Consider the following 13,109-nt stretch of genomic DNA (forward strand, 5'->3'; position numbering starts at 1 on the left):
TAGTATAGATTAATTTTTAGTTATTTGGCGAAAGGGATGATCTTTGTAGGCCGTAAAATATCTTACTTATCTACTTATTTTAGTGTTCTCATTTGATTAGTTTGACCTCATTACATTTAGACCCTTATTTAGAAATATTCACTTAATAGTTCTATTAATCTCTATTCCTTTCATGTCAGCATTATAACGTGTTTGTTGTTTTACTTCTCATTTATCATTCTACACTATGATTTGATATCTAATGGCTACATTTATGACTTTTTAATGAATTATTTACTCATATCTGTGTGATTTAATAAATACTTTTATTTTACAAAACCTGTCATTTCAGTGTGTTTTTCTGAATAACTTGGTTATGAAAATTTCTGTCACCTGTAGAAACCACACCCTGAGATGTCTTGTGTTATTAATTAATTTGATTAATTAATTAATTAATTAATTAATCTAATTAAATTAATTTAATAACTGGCGCCCAATTAAAAAATATTTCAACATCTCAATTAGCACCAGGTATTAAACCACTGAGCCGCTACATAATTGGCGCGCCAACGTGGGGCAGGATTATATTCTTATTGGTTCTCCGCCGCGAGACCAGAATATACACATTTCATAACCAGTTCCAGAAAATAGCGCTGTAAGTTGCAGAATAAAGTGTATTTTGTTTTTATTATTAAATGCGTTAGCTGCTGGCTAGCTGGCCTAGCTGGAGTTAACTGCATAAACCTAGCGTGTTAGAAACACACGCACATGTTCTACACGTGTTCTTTGTTTACAATTCAGGACTGGCCAGTCCCCCGCTGTGTGTGCGTCGCGCGCACAGTTCCCTGTGTGTCTGTATAACGTGTACAGTTGTGTGTGTGGTACTTGAGCGCTCTTGAAAACATTACTCTTATTTGTAAAATAAGCTTGGTTGACACACCGCCGTGTGTGGGCAACCTTAAACCCGGGTGTATATACGTGTATATACGTGTGTACTTACATAAAGTTCGAACTGTTTCCGGTAAAATAGACATATTTTGCCAGTGTTGATCTGATAAGGCCTTCGCGCAGGTCTGAGTCGCGGATTTCCGGCTCATTGACTCCGCGCTCCAGTTAAAACTGCCGGTTTTTGCGCGAAATCCGTAAAATCCTGCAGTACTGGACACTTCCACGTGCGTAAAAGAGTAGCTAACTTTTACGTAACACCACCCTGAGTGGCAGGAAGTTTATTGTGTGCGTGATTAAACTAACCACGCCAGGATGTAAATCCTCTTTGCTCATCTTGTGAAGTGTGTTGCTGCTGTGTTAAACTTTCGGACAGCCGTGTCCTTCTCCTCTGCTATTCACAGTCGACTGAGTCAGTCAAATCTGCTGACCAGGTCCCAGACCCAAGGGGCGGTCCTTAACGTGGCATCATCAGTGGGCGTGACCACTCCCACCAGTCGGCCTCTGCCACCATCTGGTGGACAGCCTGACTATTTACACTCAAACTCAAAGGGTGTTTTACTACCCCTCACCACTAGGGGGGGTACACTGCCACATCGCCATCTGGTGTTTGATTTGGTTAACTGCATACAGTGCAGAAAGGTGCATTTCATTTGTTTGACCACCAGAGGGAGCCACTTAGCCATATAGCTGTGTCGCCACCTGGTGTTGTATTTGTGTAATTGCTATCATCCTGTAGAGTGCATTTAGAGTTTCTGTCGCCAGAGGGTGCCAATTTCAAACAAACTTTTCGTTAAGTTAATAAAGGGAATTTGCATTGTGGTTTGGTTAAATGGTTTCTAAATAAGTAAACAAATAACTGCATTCATTTAATCGGTTTATATTAAATAGTTAAATTTAAGTTTCAGGTCTGCTCTCTCAAACATCACTCTTTATGTTACATTGAACCAAGCTAAATAGCTATCTCCATTGAGTAACTAATCACAACATAAAATAATTAACTGGTCATTTTAATCAATTTGATTAAGTAAAGTTAATAAAATTTTTGTTAATTAATTAATTTCAATTTAATTCAACCATCTTCAAATAAATTAAGCTTAATTATTGATCGATTAAGATCAATTATTAATAACTGATTGAAATTAATTAATTAATTAACCACTAAAAAAAAAAAAAAAAAAAAAAAAAAAAAAAAAAACCTATCCAGTTATCAGTTACTCAACCATATACCCAGCACACCTGTGCTTAATACATAGTTAAATTCTCCCATCCTGTACATAGTTAATAACTATACTCATATTTAGACATACTGTGTATAGTGGCCTACAGTTACTAAACTGTTCACTAGCACCACTGACAACAAATCTAACTATTCTTTCAAAATTAATCTACTAATTGTAACCTTAGGTCACCCACTTTTACAGATTTTCTTCTTAGAAAAGGCACAATGCTAATTAACTCGAACATAAAATAAACTTGTTTGTCATCAAAAGTGTTTAATTCCACGTGCTTTACGTAAATCAAAATGTGTGTCACTGAAAAAGCTCTTTTAGAGCTTACAGCTGGTTTACCCCCAGGACTTACCGTCCCAGTCCAACAAATGGACAGTGGGGGTCTCCATGCACTAATTGCCAAAAGCCTCAATGAGTGTGTATCTAAAATCCTTGAGGGCAAGCAACAAGTGGATCCGATTTCCCTAATACTGTGGAAACAACTGCTGTTGTCACAGGATCAACTTGCTGCTTCCTCCAAAACCATTCAAAATCTCCAAGCAGAGATTGTGACTTTAAATGATAGAGTTGCAGACCTAGAGAACAAAACTGTACAGTCTGAAATGAACCAAAGAGACCTCAAAACCGAAGTGCAGCTGCTTCAAAAGGAAGCCAACATAGCTACCCAACTTGCAGATCAGTCACAGGAAAAACTAAAACATGCTATTGCAAGACAGGTTGAGCTACAAACTGAATTAGCACATGCTAACAATGCAGTCAAATTAACTCGAGACCAAACAGAGTTAACATTTGAGCTGATGATGGAGGGAGACTCCCCCATCAATCCAGCTGGTAAATCAGGAACCCCTGGGGTTCCGGATCCTAAGCAACAACCATCCACAAATACAATCCCTCTAGTCTCCCTTAAAGGTGCTGAAGCGCCAGTAGAACCAAGGTTCACTCAGCGTTCCCAGCCACATGGGACCTCTGTGCAACCTCAAGCACCCTCTGATAGAGATTTGGACAAAATTGCGCGTAACATCCCACGCTTTGAACCAGAACCGGACGGTTCTAATGATGTCCACCAGTATCTTCGCGACATTGACTTCTTCTTACGCCGTTTCCCCAAGGCCACGGTAGATGATAAAATCTACCTCATTAAGGTGTCCTCTAGTCGGGAAGTTGGACGTTTCATTGAGCGCCAACCACCCCAGGTTAAGAGAGATTATCCTGCTCTTTGCAAGGCTTTGGAGAATGAGTTCTCCAACCACCTTGTTCAAACCGGCCTTGCTGCAGCTCTTGCAATTAAGCAGAGCCGCCAGGAAACACCCCTACAGTACTATCACCGCCTCAGGCTAGCTTATTTCGGCTATAGAAATGAGCCTGGAATGGAGGAAGAGGAAGTTTTCAAAACATTGTTCGTGAGAAACCTCCATCCCTCCACCAGTCACTCTTTTGGAGTCGCAGCCTGCCCTCGTACGCTAACAAGCCGGCAGCTGCGTGATTTGGCTCTCAGAGGATTTGCTAAGTTCCAACAAAACATTAATAAAAAATCAGAGTCAAATGACGTCCTGATAATTAATGAGCAGTCCTCCCACGTCAAGCAAAAAGGGGCACACAAGGCTCCAATGCCACCTAAGACCCAGTTAAACCACAAAAACCAGAGAGTGTTCCACTCTTGGCGTCGCTCGTCCCTACATTGGGCCAAGCAAAGTGACCAAAAGCCCTCCTATCGAAGGAAAGGTAGGATAAAACGCAGTTGGAATGGCAAACACTCACAGCACCATGCTCGAGCACAGAGCTCCAGCAAACTTCAATCTCCGCTCAGGAGAAAGAGCCCAAAGCACCACAAACGTTGGTGTCCACCTAAAGGGCACAAGCATGAGAGATATCCAACTAACCTGAGCACTAAAGACGGCAGTCTGCTCAGACAATTTCGTAACGAAATACGCAAGCAGGACAATGCTGAATCTGAATTCTTGCCAATTGTCCATGCTCCAGATCAACCTGCTTGGGGGGGTGCGAAATCCATCCACTCCAATGCCGCCTTGGTTGTACAGCCAGACGCTGAAGACAACCACACTGAGGAAGCTCCTTCCCTCAGCCTGGAGGATCCACCACCTAAACAATTCTTGGGTTTCTTAACCGAGAAAGGGACAACACCAAAATTCTATCTAGCCACCAGGCTGGAAGATGTGTTCGGGTATGAAGCTCTTTTGGACACGGGGTCAGACATTTCTTTGATGTCAAATTCACTTTTTGACCAGGTGAGGGCGACAGCCCGCCGAAACAACAAAGAGATACCTCTGAAAAAGTGTGCTCTTCACCTTCAACCACATTCGCACACTGGTATCACTCTGCATTCTGCAGCCCTGGCGCACGTTGCCATCGGTCCAATGAGCCTCACCCATCCAATTCACATTTCTCCATTGGAGAATGTCCCATTGCTCTTTGGCAAAGACCTCCTTGACCGATTCAAACCATTGATTGACTTTCAGCATCGTAGAATCTGGGCACAGGTTTGCGAACCCCTGCCCTGTCCTAAGGCACAGGATAGAGTTCAATGCTATCATGTTGCTAGCAACATTGAGCCTTCAAATTCCACGGAAATCAATGAGAAGCTCACAGTCAGGATTCTGAAACCACCATCTTTAGAGTCCCCTAGCATGACTCTAAAACAAAACACCTGTTCATGGGCATTGACTCCCTCTATGGCTGTAGATGAGTACAACCCAAAAGCTGGAAAGTCATTCACTCTTAACACAACGGTCAACGGTGAAATCTTTGTTCCATGGGCTGACAAGTCAGCTGTTCACAGACCACCTGCAGGTTCCTTGCCACGGACTAACTGTGATCCTCTGTTCATGCACCAAAAGGATTGTTCTCTTCGTGTTCCTGCACCAGTGGTTCCAGACAAACACAGTCCCTTGGATTCTTATGAATGTAAAAACATTCCCACCATCTACACAGATGGATGTGCTTTTCGGAATGCTCAAATCAAATGGAAAGTTAACATGACAATTGGTGCATGTGGCAACACTTCTTTCAGAACACTGGCATTTCAACTTGATCCACTTGCCACTTACTGTGCGTCTTTCAGGATGCTCAAGGGCCTGTTTGTTTATGCCCCAGATACACACGCTTCATCTTCATTCGTGGTGCCTCAGCGCCATGGGGGGGAGAGCCTAGCCCAGGCCCTCGATCACCCATGGGTGGACCACAAAATGATGGGGGAAACACACCGAGCATTCCCACAATTGACATATCTGCCACTTGTTGGAAAAAGGCTAGTGTGTTTTCAGCCCCAATCTTCAGAAGATCTGTGTGGTATATGGCCAATTCCACAAATGGATTGGGTCGAAAGACTCATGAAATTTGTCCGAAGGAACAAACATCTCATCACTGTGGCAGGTGCATTTGCCAGATGGGGGGGACGTCCCCCAGACCCTATTGAAATGGCTCAGGCCACAACTTTTTCGCTGAACCACACTTTCTCAGGTGTTGGTATATCTCACCGTTCTAGCGGTGAACTGCGGAAACACCCAAAACTGGGAAAAAGCACGCTTGGATACCAACCATTGTGCTACACTGCTGACAAGCTACTGGTGAGGTCCCAGCACAGCACTGGCAAAACAATTCGCGAGCTCAGGTCTCATTGGTTTGGTCCTCAGGCAAAGGCAGACAAACTGCCTCGCATCTGGAACCAAATCCCGCATCGTCAGTGTTTTATTAAACTGATTCTCAAACAAGTTCACTGTAACCCAATTAAACTATGCAAAAGCCCCATGGGACAAGTCGGGACCAATAATGCCCTAGGTTAAATCATAATACTGGGCCAAATACTTAGACACACTGAGTGTTCATTGTCCACCATTTTCTGGCCTGACGCAATTGTTAAATTGAGAACGTACCACACATTCATTGTCTGGAACTCACCTATCCGAGTAGCATAACCCACAACAAATTGGATATTTTGTTAAACCTAGAGTTTGAATCACCATTTCAAACCATTAGCATAGCAGTATAATAAATACGTGGAGAGGGGGGGTGCCAATTTTTTTTTTTTTTCTTTCTCCTCTCTTCAGGTGCCCAAAACATATTTTGTTTCCCTTCTGACTACGTTTGCTCCGCTATATTGTTCTCAATTGTTGACTAAGTAGTGGCTAATTATTGAAGCATACCTTATGGGTAGGTTGTCTTGATAAAGTTATAAAGGAACAAATAGCTAGCAAACTATTTGTGACCCTTTCCTATGCTTGTTGCCACACTATCACATTAAATTAACTATTTTATTCAGAACCAAAAGCCAATAGCTACAAAAAAAAAACAAACTGATAGATACCTCAAAAGAGAAATTGTATATCCATTAGACCAAAAACTCTGTCAGCGACCTTGTAGTAGATTGTCTTAAGAAAGCATGACCAACAAGACACCAATTGCATGAAAGATGTACCCTAACGTGCTCTGTCTACAGAAATCCAGGTTGACATCGACCGATGACCCAACGTCCAGTGGCCCATCGATCGATGGGGGGGGAATGTAGTGGATTAACCAGAGGATTTCTTCATTGCTTGGACACAAACACACACTACCCCCACTTTACGGCCTATAAGGAAACTTCGAACCCAGAACACTCTAAAAAACCTTGGAGTAATCTTTTTTTCAAACAACCTTAAATTTCAAAATGACATTTACTGACTATTTCTTCACTCAGCCTCGCCCGAGAGCCCTAAATGCGAGTTTAGGGTAAAATTCTGTTTACATTCCTCCAAGTCATAAACCTCGGAGTTAATGTAAACATTTGGAACATTTGCAACACATTTGCAACATTTGCATCACTAGGACGGGACTGCGGACTTAAGAGAGTGTCAAAACTTAATTAATGCCTTGGAAATTGTTAATTCACCAAATGTTGTACCAATTTAGGGGTTTGTGCCTAGTTATTTCTGCAAAGCACTAAGAAATAAGTTGACAGAAATGGTCTAAGCTTGGGATTCCATTTTCAACATTGCAGGCTCAAATTCTGTGGGGTGCAGGAAGAACTCCTTCCCCCACCATCGTAAATTCCGATGCCAACCGCTTATCTACACTCAGCAGAGAAGAGGAATTTCTCACTGAGAAGATTTTGCTTAAAATACATATATATTGACTATATAAAAAAGGTGTTTTATAGAATGTTTACTAAATAATGGTATATGTGTCTGGTATATGGTATATGTGTCTGGATGTGTCCTGATTTAAATTTTCCTACCCATTCAAGTCTGAATCAACAAGGTTTAACTAGCATTTGATAATTTAGCTTTATTTGGTTATCAGTGGTTTAACCATGTATTTTAGTGATTTAATTGGGTTTAAATAATATCATGACTCTTGATCTCTTTCTGACAGAGTACCATCCATCATTGTATTTCTAAGATTATCTTGAGTATTACAAAACTGTTTGTGGGCAATATATATATATTACATTTATTGTGATTCAATTGTAAGATTGTGTTTCCTGAATTTATCATCACAAACTGATATGCTGAAAAATGTATTTTGATCCACTGTTTAATTGAGTTTTCTTTTGGTTTGATCTATTAGAAAAATGCTGAAGCATGCTGACCATGTGAGCGAGGGGGGGTTTATGGCCCTTTGTGAATCCCTGCCAAAGTTTGAAATTGCTCCTAGACCAATCAAAACAAAGACATTTGGGCCACAGGGCCAATCATAGCTCGAGGGCCAAACAGGCCACAGAGTCTAATAGTTAAACTGGGCAGACACAGTTCAGTTTCCAGTAGAGTTTGCAGTGCAGTTCGGAGCAGTTGGAGGAGAAGCAGCAGTTCAGTTGGAGTTAGAGAAGGAGTGGAAGAAGATGAGTTGAGGAAAACAGTTAGAGGAGAGAGGTTAGGGAGCCCAGAGATGGAGAAAGGATAGACTATTAGTGTAGTCATCTTAAGTTAGTTTTCTTAGACTAGTGCATTTAATCTTCAAGTATATTAATATTAGCTATCCTAGTTTAAATAACTAGGCTATTTTATGATCTACAGAGTTCTCCTGCTTGCCAAGATAGTTAATATAGTTCAGTAAACCAACTAGACCAACCGACGGATCACCGAGAGGGTACGCCAGCCGAGCCAGCTCCAGGGAAGGCCTTCCCTGTGCAGAGACTAGAAGCGGGTGTCGTCCAGGTGCGCCGCTGGCCCACAGAGCACCATCTTTACCCTGCGGATGGGTCCACACCGGACCTTCTAGGGGTGCAGGATGTCAGCCGAACAAGAGGTTTAAACAGCGGACCGAACCGATGGGGACCCCCCTTTGTAGACGTCTCAGAGTAAGGCAGTTTGGGTATTTCTCTCAGCAATTGGTGTTTTGGTTGGTCAAGTCTAGTTTGGTTATTGTTCTTAACTCTCTTCGTAGTATAGATTAATTTTTAGTTATTTGGCGAAAGGGATGATCTTTGTAGGCCGTAAAATATCTTACTTATCTACTTATTTTAGTGTTCTCATTTGATTAGTTTGACCTCATTACATTTAGACCCTTATTTAGAAATATTCACTTAATAGTTCTATTAATCTCTATTCCTTTCATGTCAGCATTATAACGTGTTTGTTGTTTTACTTCTCATTTATTATTCTACACTATGATTTGATATCTAATGGCTACATTTATGACTTTTTAATGAATTATTTACTCATATCTGTGTGATTTAATAAATACTTTTATTTTACAAAACCTGTCATTTCAGTGTGTTTTTCTGAATAACTTGGTTATGAAAATTTCTGTCACCTGTAGAAACCACACCCTGAGATGTCTTGTGTTATTAATTAATTTGATTAATTAATTAATTAATTAATTAATCTAATTAAATTAATTTAATAACTGGCGCCCAATTAAAAAATATTTCAACATCTCAATTAGCACCAGGTATTAAACCACTGAGCCGCTACAACACGGAGATGTCAGGATCGACACTTTCTGATTCGCCAGCTGAATCAGGATCTTCTTCTCCTCTACGTTTTCCACATGATGTACTGTGGAAAGGTGCGCAGAGATGGAGGACAGCACCTTCTGGCAAACTGGACAGGGAGCCATCTGAAATAAATGAGCACATTTTTAAACATAGGACAAATAAATTCGACGAAACTCATGACAACAACATCTTTTGAAACACACATTAACTTATTGCCAATCCATACCTTGAGTCAACCTGCTTTCTATGGTGTACAATTTAAAAAAAAATCAAGCTAAAAACTAGCTTTAACTATAGTTACACAAGGTAACTTGCATTTTGACGTTTTAACTTGCCTGCTCAATTCAGCTAAAGTTATTCTGCATTTTCTGTTTAGCTAGACACCAGTTTAAGGATAGCATCATAATCTATTAGTGCTAGGTAAATTTTACTCACCAGAGCTTCTTGATCCTTGATCAGCAACGGAGAACAAGCAGTCGGCAGCGTAGCTTCAGCGGTGTGTTCCTGGATCAGCAGCGGAGATTCAGCAGTCTGTTCCTCCAGTCTGTAGGGAAAGAAGTGAACTAGTGAAGAAGTGTGCTTCTACTTATACCTGTATAACGGGGGGCGTGTTCGCACCTCAAGTGCTTAACATGTGAATAGCTGATGGGTCCCTAAAGTGTCCTTACGAGGCTGCTGATGGAGGAGGGAGGTACTCTAAAATTTGTAAGATTGGGTTTTAAGATTTTTAAAAGACAAAATTTCTTTAAAATTACAAGTTTTCGTTAATGACTACTACTTATATAATATACAAATAATTCTACAGCAGGTTGTTATACATCTATAAACATACAAATGAATGCAACTGTTGAAATTAAGAGGTAACTAATAAGGTAACTTGCATTTTGACGTTTTAACTTGCCCCGGTCAATTCAGCTACATTTATTCTGCATTTTCTGCTTAGATACACACCAGTTTAAGTATAGCATCATAATCTATCAGTGCTATCTATCAGCAGGTAAATTTTACTCACCAGAGCTTCTTGGTTAACACACCTCCTAACTCCCCAACCAAAGGTTTTAGAAATGCCAAAATGTGTCAATCTGTCCGTCTAGTCGCCCTTATAAACCTTATAAACATACCGAGAAATACATATTATTTACCATTATTCAAAAACTTAAAATATACTCTTTTGTGAACAGAGACCATTTGGTGAATGAATACCCTAACTCCCCAACCACAGGTTTTAGAAAGCCCAAAATGTGTCAATCTGTCTGTCTAGTCGCCCTAATAAACCTACTTATACCGAGAAATACCTAGGTGAATAGCTGATGGGTCCCTAAAGTGTCCTTACGAGGTTGATGATGGAGGAGGGAGGTACTCTAAAATTTGTAAGATTGGGTTTTAATCTTTTTAAAAGACAAAATTAGTTTTAATTCAAAAACATGAAATATACACTTTTGTTAACACACCTCCTAACTCTCTAACCAAACGCTGGCCCTTATAAACGCACTGACGCAAATAAAGCTAAATATCTCGGCCACAGTAAGTCCTAAAATCACCAAAATTTTATGGCTATATCGGACAAATTTTACGATGTTAGCTAGTAAAACCCTTCATCCATATAAATAGTTCATTTTATATGTCTGAAAAAAAAAATAAAAATAGAAAATCTGAAAAGCGCCTAAAATGTTCCTGTTTTGTTTTTTTACCATATTTTGGCCATTACATGTTCAATTGAATAATTAAAGTGTCTTAAATGAATTGTGTAAAGGCTTTTAAGTAATATTAATTCATAGATTTGACTCTGAATTATTTAATATTAGAGCGATAAGCCTTCAAATGTGAGTATGTAATTTCAGGTGGAAAATGGTCAAAATAGGCTTGGAGCTTAAGAGGTTAACCTCTTAACACGCCCTGGCCCGCCGGCGGGCCAGAAATGAAAAATAATATATGGATGTGTTTATGAATAGTTATGAACACTTATAGGCTCATTATAGACAAACAATATATAATTTTAAAGCTTAGAATATCTGCTTTTTCAGTTATTTAGCCTATTTAGCAGTATCTCCTTTCAGAAAATAAACATTTAGGGCGAAATATGCCTTGGTTATGAATATAAGAATACATAACTCTCATATTTGCGTTTATAGTTCGTTCATATTTGATCGAATGCGGTCATGTTATACACCATTCTAATCGGTTGGCTCTCCTGATTCCGAAACTGTGCTCTGTTTTACTGAATTAGAGCTGAAAAAGCGCGTCGAAGCGCATGTTTACAGTTAAAAACTGTTTGTTTACCGCGGCGGGAAACCCCACATCCCCCTCAACACCCCTCAGCGCTAGCCCAAGCTCTTACCTTCAAAACGCGTCCAAACTTAAGAGTCAATCCAGTCTCCTATAATCCACAGTTTTATCCCACTAGTGCTTGAAAAAATTTGAGGAGGAAAGAATATATTCTAAATATATTCTCGGTTTTCAGCCAACAGCGTCAGGCCGCAGATATCATTTGTCAGTCGACCTCTTCTACGACACCTAGCTCGTCCCTGAGTCCCGGAAACGACGTCACCACAGTTTTTTTTCACATGCTTCAAAATAAAAGTCAACTTGGCCGACTGCTCATTGTACGAAACCACGGTTATAACAAGCAACAATAGTTTAATGAACTTTATACTTTACAAATATATTTTATACTTTTTGGGTTTGGGGTGCCTAGGAGATTCTAGGTTTGACTGAGATGTAACGTTTTTGTGGAATTTGAATATTAATATATCTGGTTAGCGAACTAAATACCTAGGAGATTCTAGGTTTGACTGAGATGTAGGCAATAGGTTTGTGTTGTAATATAAAACATTCATTGACAAAATCGGCTAACTTAGCTAGTTGTTTTGATTGCTAGTAACCTGTTACATTTTCTAATAGCATGCTTGTCTGTGTTTTAATAACACTATAAAATTGCTTATTTTCAGAAAGATGCAATAAAGTATGCACAATAAACAAGCGGAAAAATAATTCAAGCAGCGACTTTATTAAAAAACAACAACAATAAATGAACAGAGGACAATTAAATGTAATAAAAGCAAGCATTCTTTTTTTTAAGAAACTACAGAAGGAAAACCAAATATAAATAGGAAAACAATGTTAAAAAATAAATAAATAAAATACAGAAATAAAAAATAAATAGAAAAAGAAGCAAAAAAAAAGACACTAAACAAAATAAAATTAAATATAATAATAATAATAATAAACAATGGGGAAAACAAATAAAAGCAAGCATTAAGTTTTCATTCTTTAAAAATACTACACAATATAAAAGGTTTCTATTCAAAAACAATGAAAACTATGTAAAAGCAACAAAAAAAAAAATTAAAGCAATGTACTGCACAAAAAAGAAAATTCCCATCCCTTAATATTTTAAAATGTCTTTTGCTGTATGTTTTATAGCGTGGAGAACTGAGAATGGCCTCTCCGGAGTGGCGGTCGGCCTCTTCTTTTTCTTCTGGTTCTTCTGGGCCTTCTTCTTCCTCTTCTTCCTCTTCTTCACTGTCCTCTTCCTCCTGTACATCCTCTTCCTCCTCTTCATCCGGGCCTCCTCGGTGCTAAGTGGCACATAAAACTTGGAGGCTACTGCCTCCGAGTGGCACATGTACCTGCGCACCGCCGCCTTTTTGGTTGGTGAGAGGTTTTTAGTCTGAAAAATAAGAAAACAAAAGCAACTAATTAAAATTAACGTTCAGCCCCTTCAAATTTATCTCTCACGTCCAATCACTTCCAGGATAAAATGCTCCACTCCACTGCACCTTGCCGGGAACATGCAGTCCTGTTCTCGGTAGAGCTTGTGCCCGATAACCTGGTAATGTGTTCCCACACCTCGCTGCACCGTGTTCAGCATCAGCTCCTTTGATATACCATTTCTGAAAGGCTGCAGGTCGTCTTTCAGGACACTTTTTCTTCTCTCCTTTCTTTAGGTGGTAGGGACAAGTGCTTCGGATATGTGAAGCACACGACCGCCCCCTTGTGGCCTGCAGTGGTCCTGCGGCCCT

The 13,109-nt window shown here is 39.9% G+C and overlaps 1 long non-coding RNA gene across 1 annotated transcript; it reads right to left on the reverse strand.

Moving 5' to 3' along the window:
- Positions 1-9,071: 9,071 nt before the first annotated feature.
- Positions 9,072-12,019, reverse strand: LOC125794546 (uncharacterized). Its single transcript, XR_007433647.1, has 3 exons — positions 11,426-12,019; positions 9,523-9,631; positions 9,072-9,209 (listed from the first exon to the last, which is right to left on the reverse strand). It is a non-coding gene; the product is annotated as an uncharacterized LOC125794546 (long non-coding RNA).
- Between the last annotated feature and the right edge of the window lie 1,090 nt (positions 12,020-13,109).

This window comes from Astyanax mexicanus, unplaced genomic scaffold (assembly GCF_023375975.1).
Source record: "Astyanax mexicanus isolate ESR-SI-001 unplaced genomic scaffold, AstMex3_surface scaffold_41, whole genome shotgun sequence".
Lineage (NCBI taxonomy): Eukaryota > Metazoa > Chordata > Actinopteri > Characiformes > Acestrorhamphidae > Astyanax > Astyanax mexicanus.